The sequence below is a fragment of the Grammomys surdaster genome, unplaced genomic scaffold (genome assembly GCF_004785775.1).
Source record: "Grammomys surdaster isolate TR1022 unplaced genomic scaffold, NIH_TR_1.0 195, whole genome shotgun sequence".
NCBI lineage: Eukaryota > Metazoa > Chordata > Mammalia > Rodentia > Muridae > Grammomys > Grammomys surdaster.
The window spans coordinates 462,004-475,048 of record NW_021604640.1 but is presented as its reverse complement, the minus strand read 5'-3'; the positions used below and the strand labels follow the sequence as shown (position 1 = coordinate 475,048).

The window sequence follows — 13,045 nt, the reverse complement described above, 5'->3', positions numbered from 1 at the left end:
AGAGAGAGAGAGAGAGAGAGAGAGAGAGAGAGAGACTGTTTTTCATATACATTTTTACGAAGAAAACCCAAAACTAATAGAATTTCAGAAGAAATGAGTGTGAATGAAAGGGAGAAGAGTTGGAATTGCCAAGTAGAGCTAGATGAATCCCTTTTGATAGTCGTAGTGTATGGCCAGACTTGGGAAAATTTGGAGGTGTGCAAGTCAGTAATTTTAGCTAGAATATTGTTCATTGTTTCAATGAAGAGTTCTTAGGGGTATGGTGCTGCCAGATGCTTAGGCTGATTCACTTTAGAAACTTTAAAAATGATGTTAATATAAAACATTAGGGAAAGTACTGTGACATTGGATAAAGGCCCATAGACTTTCATGTTAAAAATTTATGAACTTTTATGAAAAATGATACATGTGGTCCCAAGCACAGATGTTTATATTTTAACTTATTTGTTTTAACTTTAATACATCATAATAAACTGAGCTTCCTCCTCCTCCACCCCTTTTCCTTGATTGTGAATCCTGTTTTATAAACATATACTCTCAGATCTGAAACATGTTTAAGCAGAATTTCTTCATGTTTTCTTGTTATTTAATCTTTTATTTTCTCCAGTTATTCAAAGGATTTGGAGATAATATTGTGTCACTTGGGAGAGGGATGGTAGAGATGCCTTTTGCCTTTTTCAAGAGCTTAGTGAATTATTCATACTTCCAGACTCATCCTTATAAACTTATTGCAAAATCTTTCCAAAATCTCTCTCTCGGAAATAATTATTCTTTAACTGTTTAACTGATTGCACTAGCCTTATTTTCTCTCTTGTTACCCAAATACTAGGGCTGCTTTGCATATGATAAATGCCCAATAAACTTATAGTTGCATGTTATTAAATGTCATTAGAAAGATTGTCATCATACACAGAGTTCATGAAGTAATAGAAAAATTCTGATCTTTTGATGTTTAAGGAACATTTCTTGAATATGGATAAGTGATGAGAACATAGATACATTCTCATGTGTTATTGATAGTTTATGCTCATAAACAGGGTGTAAAAATTTGTAGATAAAAGAGAAAATGGAAATCATAAAAGCACACACTTTAGAAGACAGCAAAGCTAGCAAATAGTCATTGCACACACTGCAATGTATAATTTGTCATTTGCAGAAAGACATGAATAAGGAGCTGCTTGAGTTTAGGAAATATTAAAAATGAACGCACTCACGAGGTACTATTTACTAAAGATTAACATATGTAAAGAAAACTGCAACCCACCTTGTTATACTTCTAAGGTGGTTTGAGCCTTTGGCTAATGAGTCCTTTTGCATTCTTAATCATCTTGGTCTGATGATTTCTGCTATCTTATCTTTGACAGATCTCTTAATTCCAACGCATTACTGGCTTTCCTTGTACCTCTGCTTATATCAGGGAATTAACTTGCCTGGTCCACTCAGTCTCAACAGTCCTGTTCCCAACTTTCATCTTCTGAATGATTTACCCATTGAAAAGAGTATCCTAAGCAAGCACTAGCTTTATAAAATAATGAATATATTCTTCTGTTTAAAAATGAGTCAGGATTTGGCAAGTTGACTGATCCAGAGTCTATGCCTGCAAAGCAGAGTACTGTGCTATCTATTAGAAACCCCTGTTTTTCTTCCTTTACTTAACTTCTCCCCTGCCCAGCTAAATGTTATACTGTTTTCCCATTTGACTTTTCAAATAATCATTCTACCAAAAACAACACTGCATGTTAGTGTTTGAAACTTATGAATAAAATTTGAGATGCAGAAAGGCTGGGTACTACATTAATATTTTTATTTTAAATTACAACATATTTTCTGATTCATATACATGGTTTTTGAAAAAAATTGAAACAAAACCACTTTATTTTATACCTTTCTCTAATTTTTTTCTCATCCAGACTTTGTCCTTGTGTATACGTTTTTCTTTCCCTTTGTCACTGTAGATAAACAGCAGAGTGCTTGTCTGAGGTTGTCATATCAGGGAAAGGTGGAAAGGATACAACTAAGGGAAGCTACTTATATTTAATAACCAAGGCATGTTCATTTGTTTTGGTTTATGTCAGATGCAGATGATTGATTTAATTTTTTAGAATACTATCATTTTTTCTTAGGACTAGAAAATTGTTACAGTTATTTGGAAAAATGTGTTTTAAATTTGCAATGTGCATTATTTTATGCTGGTAGGGAGCTCTTTCAACTAACACGCTTATATTTAAGGCCTTTCCTTCATATAAACATAGCAAATAAGAAATTCCAGGTGAAGAAGCTAAAAACAAACAAAGAAAGAAAATCCCAACCCAAAAAAAAAAAAAAAAAAAAAAAACCCTGGGAGATTTTTGAGGTCCACTTTTTTACTGGCTGGTTTTGTGTCAACTTGAGTCATCAGAGAAGAAGGAGCCTCAGTTGAGGAAATGCTTCCATGAGATCCAGCTGTAAGGCATTGTCTCATTTAGTAATCAGCAGGGGAGGATTCAGCCCATACTGGTTGTGACCACCCTTGAGTTGGTGGTGGTCCTGGGTTGCATAAGAAATCAGAGTAATCAGGCCAGGAGAAGCAATCCAGTAAGCAGCATCCTCCATGACCTCTGCATTAGCTCCTGCCTCCAGGTTCCTGCCCTGTTTAACTTCCTGTCCTGACTTCCTTTGGGATAAGCCCTTTCCACCCCAACTTGCTTTTTGCTCATGGTGTTTGGTTGCAGCAATAGAACCCTAACTAAAATAACTTTGTTTAAGAAATACTTTAAAGGGTGCTAGTCAGGGTGTAGAATAAAATGAAAATAAACTACTTTTTTCTGTAAACTGTTAGAGAGAGAGAGAGAGAGAGAGAGAGAGAGAGAGAGAGAGAGAGAACAAAATCCTGTTAGTGCACAGGAGTAACTAGAGGTGTAAAGAGGTGTAATGCTTAAAATTATAACTAATGGAATAGAGTATTAGAGCAAGGAACTAGAGAGACAGTGGAATTAAAGGCATGGGCAGAAGAGAAAAGAATAAATTAAGAATAAATTAAAATATATGTTTAAAGGCAGAGAATGAATGAAATGGACAGTATTTAAGTGTTTCATTAAGTGATGGATGCTGTTTCCCAATAAATCTGTTTGATTTGAGATTTTTATTTAATATCAAGGTAGAATTTCTAGGTATTTTTGAGTAGGAAACTCTAGGGATGAGTAAAATGATTATAAGTGAAGAGGTTTCTCAATTTCTTAATTTAATAAGCTTTATTTTTAGAGAAGTTTTAGGTTAACAGGAAAATTAAGTAGGAAATAAAGTTCTTTTTTTCTGTTTTTTTTTTTTCAAGACAGGGTTTCTCTGTACAGTCCTGGCTGTCCTGGAACTCACTCTGTAGACCAGGCTGGCCTCAAACTCAGAAATCCGTCTACCTCTGCTTCCCAAGTGCTGGGATTATAGGCCTGTGCCATCACTGCCCAGCTTCCTTCTTTCTCTCTCTCTCTCTCTCTCTCTCTCTCTCTCTCATTCTTTCTTTTTTTTGAAATAAAGTTCTTGTATGTCTCCTGTTCTTGAACACTGTTTCCTGCACTATAGTGTTTTGTACCATTATTTCAACTGATAAGTCCACACTGATAGATCACTATCACCAAAGGTGTGTTGTTTACATAGGCCCTTATCTTTGAGTTGAACATTATACAGGTTTGGAAAAATTAACAATGATTTGCACTCACCATTGTCATACAAAATAGTTTGACTGCCCTACAAATCCTCTTTGCTCAATCTGTTCATCACTTTCCCTTATCTTTAGTAACTTTTGATCCTTCCGCTATTTCTACATTTTCATCTAGTATAAAACACTGTGTACTTGGGATCATATAGTATGTAGTTTCATTTTTTCAGATTCCTTTTCTATATTTAGTGATGTGCATTTATACATCCTATACATCTTTTCAAGATTTGATATGTTATTTCTCTTAAGTGCTGGATAATGAGACCTCACATTGCTGTATCTATTTACAGCCTAAGAAAACACCTTTGTCATCTTTAAGTTCTAGCAATAGTAAATAAAACTATTTTAAACATCAATATTCTATGCCCCGCTCCACTCTCCCCACACTGTAACTTTCCGATTGAATAAATACCAAGGAGTATGGATACAGGAATCCATGTTAAGAATAAGTTTGCTAAAAACTGACAACATCCATAGTAGCTGTACTATTTTTTTTCATTGGAGTAAATGAGAAGCCTGTTCTGCATTCTTGACAGCATTTGGTAGTGTAAGTGTTCTCTATTTTGGCTGTTTTAATAGATGTATAGTGGTATTTCTTTGTTGTCTTATATTGGTCTTCTCCCAAAACACATGTTGAACATCTTTTTATGTTTATTTTCCATTTATGTTTCTTCTTTACTTAGGTATCTCTTCAGGTACTTTAGCCAGTTTAAAATCAGGTACACCTATATTTGGTATAATAATCATTTATTGAATATTTGTTTTCAAATATTTTCTTACAGTATGTAGCTTTTCTTTTTATTTTTTGTTGAGAATGTCTTTTATAGAATAGAAGTTTTATGTTTTACTGAAGTCTATCTTATTAACCATTCTTTTTATACATCATCATTATACCTGAAGTCTTCTAGATTTCCTTTTATGCCATCTTCTAGGAGTCTTAATGTTTTATATTTTACATTTTAGGGGTCCATTTTAGGTTAACAGTGCATGTAAAATTAATTGCTTAGGGTTTAAAGTTTATATATTGACTTTTTGTCTATTAGTCAAGTTGAACTCAGAGATTCGTATATGTTAGGCAACCACTCTATCAACTGAACCATGTATATAAGTTCTATATTCATTTTATTTGAGTCAGGCTCTCATTATAAAGTCCTGACTGGCCTCTTAATTGGTTTGTAGGCCAAACTGGCCTCTGCCTCCTGAATGTTAGAACTAAAGATAGGTAGCCACCTAGCTTTCTATATTCATTTTTGCTTTTGAATGTGTATGTTCTGTCTGGTGGTATTTCTTGGAAGATTTGTATCTTCTTTGTTAGATTTTCTTTGATTCTTTGTCAAAGACAAATTAGTTGTATTAATGTGCATCCATTTATGAGACCTTATTCTATTATACTGATTAAAGTCTATTATTTTACCAATAGCACATTGTTTTTTGTGACTTGAGTTTTATAGAAAGTCTTTGTGGTTTCTACAATATATTTTGATCATGGTTTCTCCTTCCCCATCTCTTGCAACTTCCTGTGGATTTAGAATCACCATAGAAATAATCTCTTGGCATGTCTGTGAGGTATTGCCCTGATAAAGTTAACTGAGATAGGAAAAAACAACCTAAACATGGGTGGTGCCATCCATAGGCTATGGTTCCTGACTGAATAAATAAAAGCAAGAAAGCATAGGCATTCACCACTCTCTTTCTCTTCACTGTGGCTACAGTGTGATCAGTGGGTTTCTACCCTTACCATTGTGCCTTCCTGCTGTGGTAGATTAGATCCCCTGGAACTGTCATAGGAAATACATTCTTCCTTGAGTTGCTTTTGTCAGGCATTTTGTCACAGCAATGAGACAAACAATTAATAGAGCCTTGAAATTTGTAGTAACTGTTCCACTGCCTTTATTATTTTCTAATATTGAATTGGCTATTCTGTATCTTTTGCCTCTCAATATAAATTTCAGGAAGTTTTTTTTATACAGTCACAACATAAAGGTTGTTAAGATATGTTTTGAAGGGGGGAGGTTGTATTAAATTTATTGATCAAGTTGGAAAGAACACCTTGAAACTATTGGGTCTTTGTATCCTTGAATCCAGAAATCATTTCTATTTGTTTGATGCTTTTATTTATTTCATCAGAGTTTTCTAGTTTTCTTGATAGACATCTTATATAAATTTTGGTAGATTGTTACCTAGTTAACATCAAGGATATGTCAACGTAAATTGTAACTTGTTTGAAGTTTCAAATTGTACTTTGGTTTTAGAACAGGTTTATTGGAAGAATTTGGGAAAAATGGAGATGAGAATTAAGGAAAAGCTCCAAAATTCTATAACCAGAACTAAATGGGTGATTTGATCAGGACCTTAGCTCAGAATACTCAGAGGGATGTGGGCAACAAAGGCTGTTCATGAAGTTGGAAGTGAGGATTCTGTTGGTAAATGGACTAGAGGTTATTCATGTTTCTTGTGGCCAATAACGTTTCCAGATTTGGCCTGTGCCCTGAGACTTTATGAGATGTTAAATTTGAAGATGTTAGACTAATTAACCAGGTAGAAGGTATTTCTACACAATGCAGCATTCATATTACAATATGGGTTGTGCTTGCTTCTTTTAGCCAGTTTTGTAGTGAAAACTGAAATCATATCCAGCTTTAAAAGGGAAGAAACTGGACACCTTCTGGTTACCACATATACAAGCACACTCAAACATACAGACACATATATGGACACACAGGCAGACATTCTCCCTCGAAATATGTAAACAATCTGAAAACGAGTGAACTACATGTAGTAGGACAACAGGAAAGTTGCTTTAAGTGTATATCAGGCACTGCCTAACAGCACTTAACACAGGGTCAAGAGCATAAAGATTTAAATAATTTTATTTAAATATTTTGCTTTGAGAAGAAACTATTGGTTATTTTTCTTACTGGAGGCTGGAGAGATGGCTCAGCAGTTAATAGCATTTGTTACTCTTGAAAGTAACTTCAGTGCAGTTCATTACACAGAAGGCATGGTGTTGAGAACATCAGATAATTAGTCACTTGTTATTTAACAGATGAGTTTATTTTGTGTATTCCTTTTATTTGGTTGCTATGATTTTTTTTCTTTTTTATTGGCCAACATCATATCCCCTATTGATTATTTGGAAATTTCATATACTGCATCCTGATGATCACACTCACTTCCCATTCCTCTGAGGTCCACCTTTCCTTCCTTGCAACCTTTCCCCAAAAGAAAAAAGTTAAGCCAAGTTCAATCTGTATACTCATTGGAACACTGTCAAACTCCCAGGGGCCAGCTCCTTAAAGATAACTGAGTCCTCCCCCAGCCCCCACCCCCAACATAAGCCATTAGTGTGAGAAGCTACACTTCAGCATCTTTGTCACAAATTTTTAGGACTCTCTTTAATAGCTTCTTATTTGGACTGCCTCTTTGTAATGGGCAGGGAGAGGCTGTCATAGAAGCTGTCAGTGTCTTCATTCTCAGTTATGAGTCTTCAGTTATCAGTACCACTGCAAAAGAAGTTGCCACAGCCAGTGGCAGCATGAATCATGGACCTATGGTTTCTGATGGCAGCACAGAACTCAATTGGTCTTCAAGGGCAGCACAGATCATACACTACAGACATCAATATAGCCTCCTGTTTCAGTCATAATCATGGATATCCACATGGCCTCAGGCATCTATATAAACTGTGGACATCAATGTGGGCAGCACATACCATGTATATCCACATGGGCTCCAGTGGTAACATGAACCAAGGAATCAACACAGCCTGTGGTGGCATCATGAACTACACACCACCAGCATGGCTCCTGGCTGCAGCGTGGATTTCAGACATCATTATGGTCTCTGGTAGCAGCATAAACCATGGAGATCTTTCAAGGAGGCTTAGTACAGAGAATAAACTATAGTTTATCTTAGATATCTGATTGTTGCTCAGAGCTAGGGTGATTGTGGGACCAGGTAGCATGTTTGTGGACCTCTGCCTGCAAGCTCCAGGCTATATATACCATCCTGCCAGCCCTACTTGACAATGACATGCTCCTTTGTCTGCTGCAGCTCCACTCTCATACCTGTCACTTCCCCTGTGTCTCTAGTTCTTCCTCTCTGCATACCTGCTCTTTTCTGCCATCTTTCCTACATCTATCACACATTAATACAGTATACTTAATGCAATGAGTCATTGGTCTGGTTCAAGGTTTCTGGTAAATACTGGACTTATCTCTGAGACTCATTTCAGTTATCATGTTCTTTTCCAGAGTCAGGGTGATTTTGTGGCTGGGTAGTACATCCAGTTCTGGGGTAGGATCCTTGGGAACTCCAGGCCACTGCATACCTTCCTGCTCTTTGTGCCTGCTGCCCTTGGGCCATGCCACCTCACTCTCTTTCTGACACCAGGGCAAGCAGCACAAGCATGCTCTGTTGTCTGCTGGAACAGTACTCCCATGCTGTGTGTGGATTCCGCTCCATCATCTTATTTCCACTTCCATGAGACCACTTTTTTTTAAAATGTATTTTGTTATTGGATATTCTACTTATTTACATTTCAGATGTATACGACCAATTTTAAGAGCATCTTAAAATTTAGGGGAATGCTACAGAAAAGTTGGGAGAAAGATTGAGAGACCCAAAGAGGACAAGGACTCTGCAGGAAAACCAACAGAGTCATCTAACCTGAACCCTTGAGGGCTTCCAGAGACTGAACCATCAACCAAAGAACATACATGGGCTGGACTTAGGCCTCCTGCACAGATGAGCAGCTTGGTCTTCCAACAACTGGAACAGGCACTGTCCCTGAATCTGTTGCCTGCCTGTCTGTGGATCCCTTCTCCTAAGTGGACCTCCTTGTCTGGCCTCAGTGGGAGAGGATGTACCAAGTCCTGCAGTGACTTGATATGCCATTGTGGTAGTGGTGGTGGTGTGTGCGTGTGTTAGTGAGGGGTACTGACACCCAGGGGCAGCTTCCCTTTCTCAGAAGAGAAGAAGAAGAAGGTAGAATCAGGGGAGAACTTGGGTGAGGGAGTACTTACTGGGAAGGGAGGAGGGGCTGATATTGGATTGTAAAGAAATAAATTTTAAAAATGATACTCATTAAGCAATATTAAAAAGAAAATAGAAATAAGAAGTATATTTAAAATTAAAAGTAAATTCACATTTATTTCCTGTAGGACACAGAATGATATATATTCCATTTGGTGCATGTGGGATTACTTTAAAAATTCACCGTTATGCAAAGAATAAACTATAGAATAGCATAGTCACACGCTTATGTTTAGAAATGAAATTTAGAAATAGTGTCAGGGATTGGTTCTTGCCCATGGGATGGGTCTCAAGTTGTGCCAGTCATTAGTTGGTGGTTTCCTCTGTCTCTGCACCTTCTTTCCTCCCTGCACTTCTTGTAGGCAGGACAAACTCCATGTCTGAGAAGGATCTACAGGGAAGTGTGCCCAGATCCCTTTAAGCTGTGGCATCTTGCCTCTAAAGGGTGACCACTGTCAGGCCTCTAAAGGCCTGACCATAGTCAGGCCTGTGTTCTAACAGCATATATCTACTCTGAATTTAAGGTTTAGCTAAGAAGTTGTTTTTTTTTTTTTATTTCTCTTTACTTTTTCATCTGCTAGTCACTCATATAGCCTATGTTCCTTAACTGCATGACTAGTGTCACCTATGCTTTAATTCTAATGGCTCTTTATCTATTACCCACTCTTCTTCTCTTTCTATTTTAATATTTGTTGCCTGAGGGATTTCTCGAGTGTTATGTTCCTAGTGTGGTGGACAGATGTGAACATGTGCAATCATTGTTGTATCCTGAATAATGTTAATGTGTTTTATTCTCTGCCTTTGTACTTCTTATGAGTGCAATGACATGGTTATTTTATTTCATTATTTTAAGTCACCTTTTCATGTGTGACCCTGATACTAATGTTTCGTGAGGTTTCTAACTATTTCCAATGCTAATACAACTGTAGAACATTGCCATTTATTTTATAATCACTCTGCACCCATTTGTGTAGCCTTTTGAAGTTGCCCATAAGTCTGCAAATATATACATTTTTGCTTATTTATCAATTATGGATTGTCTGGCTATGAGAACCACAGCTAGGAGTTTTGGTTACTGCTAAGTATGTTGGTCTTCCTCCCCACAAAATGTATCTTCCCATAAGACCTGCCCTTTTGTTTGTTTGTTTTCATTTTTTGAGACAGGGTTTCTTTGTGTAGCCTTAGCTGTCCTGGAACATGTACAGACTAAGCAGGCCTCAAATTCCCAGAGATCCTCCTGCCTCAGTCTGCCAAACGCTGGTATTAATAATAGGCATGTGCCACCATACCCAGCTGACTTGCTTTTTCTTTTCTTTTTAATTTTTTTTTTAAAATTTTTTTAGTTCTAGAAGTGCTGTACACTCTGCAGACTCATCTTCTCCAGATGAGACTCCCCTTGAAACCTCCTTGAGTCTTTCAGGAGCATCTGTAAGGCCCTGTGGTTGCTGGTGGCTGCTGCCATCCTGGATCCTGCTTTATCTAATCACATTTTATCTGTAGTCAAGAAGCAGGGAAATGGCCTTTGAGAGATGGTTCAGTGGTTAAAAGCATTTTCTGGTTTTTTAGAAGACCTATGTTCGGTTCCAAGCAACTACATGACAAATGAGAACAATCTGTATCTCTCCTTTTGGGGGATCCAATGGCCTCTTCTGGCCTCCATGGGTACCAGGTGTGTATGTGGGGCACATACATATAGACATATAAACAAAACACTCATACCCATATAATAATAATACATCTTAAAAAGGAAGCAGAGAAATGAATGTTAGCATCTTCCTTTTTCTCTTTTTATTAAGAATGAGACATTACTTCATGGGGCAGTCCTTCCCATGTTCAGGATATATCTTCTACACTGTAAATTCTCTTTAGATACGTCCTCAAAGGCAAGCCTAGAGATGTGCCTCCTATGGTGATAAGATATCCAGTTATGTTGACAGTGTAGATTATCCATCTAAACTGGGGTGCTCTGTTTGCACAGGGCCACTTAAGGAAGTGGTTCCATGTATTCAGCTGTGTAGATACTCAGAATCCTTTACAATCATTATTCAAGTATGCTCAACGTACTCTATGAACTGATAGCAAGCTTTGCAGTCATCCACATAGTGTTGACTTTGCAAGCTTTGACTTTGCAAGCCTTCAAGGAGGCAAGACTTCGGAGGTCCTGAAAGCTTTTACTCACATTTCAAAATAAAAGTGTGTATATAGGGGTGCAAACAGTAGTATATGGGGGGATCAAGATGTCTGTAGTCAGTCTCTAAGAGGATAATATATGAAGATATGAATACAGTGGAGACTCAGAACTTAGAGATGCAAGGAATATGGAGTTAGTCCTGTGGAAAGCTGCTGGCAGTGTACAGTTATTCTAAGAGATGCCATCAGGATTACTGTTTGCAAGACTGTAGGGATAGGACTTCCCAAGCTTTTTGACAATTCATATCCCCCCTTGTGCCTCAAATGCTGGACATGGAGCTACAGGATTTGATGCTTTCTTTGTGTGATTTCAGTCTTCCTTTGGTCACACCTCTTCTTTCACTGCTTCCATTCTTTCATTCCAGAATAGAAATGGTTTCTTCTGTGCTGTTTTACACTGCAAATAGGAGGTCAGACTTAAGAATTATATATGTGCATACATACACTTGGGGTAGGATAGGTAGAAGGATGGATGGTTAGCACTTAAGAACATTTGCTGTTCTCTATAGAGGACTTGGGTTCAGTTCCCAATGCCTATATAGTGGCTTGTAAATTGTCTATAACTCCATTTCAGATGATTTGATGCCCTCTTCACACCTCTGTGCATCAGGCATGCACATGTTGTGCATACATATTAACAAACTATTTACGAAACAAAAATATATACATCTTTTAAAAATTATATATGATAAACTCTAATTTCAGCATTTATTAAGTACCCTTGAATTATATGGGGTCTTGTATAAGCTCTATCTTTTTAATATTTTAAAGCATAAATACTCCTTGGAAATGCCATGAAATGGGTAGGTAAACATAGACCTTAAGATGCTCATAGTTGCTCTGCTTTCTCTATATTGTGTGGTAATATTTGGTATAGTTATTTCCAAGCCCATTCAAAGACCTGTGATGAAATTTTCTTAGTATGTACTATCTTCTTGAAAGGTTTGAAAATTAAATGGCTAAAAGTTGAAATTACAGTTCGAATTTTTAGACACATTTCAGTGCTTCATATTTGTAACCTTGGAATTCTTTATGAAAATGTGTTATATCTAAAACACTTGACTCAAAGTAAATTTCCTGGTTTCTTATGTTAGGCATGCCAAATCTGTAGAAAATCTATATGAATATCTTATCACAGTAATCCACTGTGACGTGTGCTTCTGGGAGAAAGCAAGAAAAGTGAGAAGTATAAGCCTAGTTTTAGAATTGATATCACTGCAAAAATCAGTTAATGGAACATATGTCAAATTTCTTTTCTAAATTGCTATTACTTATGGAACCAATAATTATGTTGGTAAGAATATTTTGACTTTTTAATTGTGATTTTATCCTAATTCAGTTTCGAACTCACCTCTCCCTTACAGTTAGCAAGAGAGTCTTGCTGTAGAAGTAGCAAAAATATCTTAGGTTCACAGTCTGATAATACAAGTGTTTGTTGCTTCAGGTATGAGCAATATTGTAAAAAGTCTTCATTGATTTTGAAGTTTATTTTAAAAAGAAAATGGCAAGATTTGTAAGAAGTATTAAATTTTTTCTATGTTTAATTCTTAAATTCACCAATGTGGTTCTGAATAGTCCATTCATATTGTTCTTATCCTAATTCAGAGATCATGTTTCTTTCCTAGTATTATATAGTCATGTCCTTTTAACTGATGTCTCTAGTTCTGTATTACCTATTCTTAACACCAAATCTGTTCATTCAGAGATATTGAAGCCTCAGATTTGCTGCACCCCCACCACTTCCCTCAGAGCTTCTGGGAGGTCCTACCCAGTATCCCTGCAGATCAAATTGGTCACTTTGTCAGGTTTTATGTGTCTAACATTTCTGAGTCATTTATGCACAAACTTTTGTTTTCTATTTTAATTCTACATTTGCACTTCAAGCCTTAGGTTTTTATTTGGGGCTAATGAGACAGCTCTGGCTGTCATGCACCTCAGACTGCGCTTTCTCACCCCTGAGCAGTGTCCTGGGGCTTCCCTACGGCCCAACACCCGCCCAGTGATGTCATGGGTTAAGCATGGTCAAACCCAGAGTAGCCATGCCCTAGTTCTTTGCTTAGTTAACATTGAAAGAATTCAGAGTGTGCTGTACCTCAACTATCTTTGCCACTGTATTGGGTGGCTCCTAGT

At 37.0% G+C, this 13,045-nt stretch overlaps 1 protein-coding gene across 4 annotated transcripts in view; it reads left to right on the top strand.

Annotated features, from left to right (window-relative positions):
* Positions 1 to 13,045, top strand: part of Prrg1 (proline rich and Gla domain 1) — a 109,239-nt gene that overhangs the window by 883 nt on the left and 95,311 nt on the right. The gene's annotated exons all lie outside the window — the stretch shown is intronic.